This window comes from Puma concolor, chromosome C1 (genome assembly GCF_028749965.1).
Source record: "Puma concolor isolate L17-30 chromosome C1, mPumCon1.1.hap2, whole genome shotgun sequence".
NCBI lineage: Eukaryota > Metazoa > Chordata > Mammalia > Carnivora > Felidae > Puma > Puma concolor.
Genome location: NC_141674.1, coordinates 102,174,876 through 102,176,389, shown reverse-complemented (window position 1 = coordinate 102,176,389; position 1,514 = coordinate 102,174,876). Strand labels below are relative to the sequence as shown.

Sequence of the window (1,514 nt, the reverse complement as noted above, 5' to 3'; positions counted from 1 at the left end):
ACTTTAAAAAACGGAATTACATGCCATATTCTTGGGTGAAACAATTTAACAAGTATAAAAGTCAATTTTTCTAAAGTAATTAATAAAAAGAGATATTTTGTAAAAATAATTGCATTGAGATAGCTTTAAAAAAATTAGCACAACTGAGAAAGCCCAGAACCAATTTTTGTCTTTCCCCCTTCCCTGACTTCTCTCTCTCTCTCTCTCTCCTTATGCATTTAGCAGAAAATGTCAAATATATCTAGGTTTGGGATGAGCAATTTTTCTTTGAAGTTTACTTATTTTGAGAGAGAGAGAGAGAGAGGCAGGCAGAGAGAAGGGGAGAGAGAGAATCCCAACCAGGCTCTGAGCTGAAGGCACAGAGCCCAATGCAGAGCTTGATCTCACGAACTGCGAGATTATGACCCGAGCCAAAATCAAGAATCATACACTTAACTGACTGAACCACCCAGGCGCCCCTGGGATGAGAACTTTTAAATCAAGATAGAAAACCTAGAAGCCATAAAAGGAAAGACTGATTTTTTTTTTTTTTTTTCTTTGGAAAGCGCGAACGCAGTCCCCCACTACCACAAATTATGCAGTCGAGTTTCCCACATTTGGGGAAATCGCAGGGGTCAGCACATCCGGAGTGCAATGGATAAGCCTCGCCCTGGGAAAACCACCTTCGTGATCATGGTATCTCCCCTGCCAGGTAAGTATAAAGACTGATTTTTTGATTGCATAACAATTAAGAATGTTTGTATAGTAAGAGATACCATAGCAAGTATAAGGTAGAGAGTGAGAATAACTTCTCTGCAATGCATCTGAGAAATAATATTTAAATACACAAAGTTCTTACACTGCTACTAAAAAGACAAAAACACAATAAGAACGGGAAAAAGCAATTCGAAGAAATGCAAATTCAAAGGGTTCATTAATATATGAACATATGTTCTGTTTCAGTGGTAGGAACATCTCCCCTATCGGATGGTAACACAAGGATGTGTATTGCAGCTGTCTTTGTGATAGAGAGAAAAGGACAAACAGAGCAAATGCTTATCAATCTGAGAATGGCTGAGTACACTGTAATACATCCAGAACATAAATATTACAAGGAAATTAAGAAGAATGAGTTAGAGTTTCTAGTTTAGCTGAGGGATTTCTAAATGTACAGAGAAAATAGAGATGCACGTATGGTCTCTTCTTTTTGTAAACAATGCGCCTCCCCAAATCTTATGTGCATAAGTGTGTACATTTATATATAAATTATACAAGCACAAAAGGGTAAAAAACATTGATTACTTGAAGAGATGGGGATGTGGAGGGGGGTGGAAAGAAGCAAGGCACATGCATACACACAGTTTGTAAGGAAAAAAGTGCTCATAATTTAAAAAATCTCACTTATGTAAAATTTTATTTATATATCCAGAGGTGGCATTAAAAATATTTAACAACCGGTATGGCACAGGTACAGACCAATCAGAACAGATGCTGGCTGGTACATTGTACGGGTGTGTGCTCACTGAATATTGGCC

At 37.6% G+C, this 1,514-nt stretch overlaps 1 non-coding gene across 1 annotated transcript; it reads right to left on the bottom strand.

The window, feature by feature from the left end:
- Positions 1-535: 535 nt before the first annotated feature.
- Positions 536-699, bottom strand: LOC112849184 (U1 spliceosomal RNA). Its single transcript, XR_003222608.2, has one exon. It is a non-coding gene; the product is annotated as a U1 spliceosomal RNA (small nuclear RNA).
- Between the last annotated feature and the right edge of the window lie 815 nt (positions 700-1,514).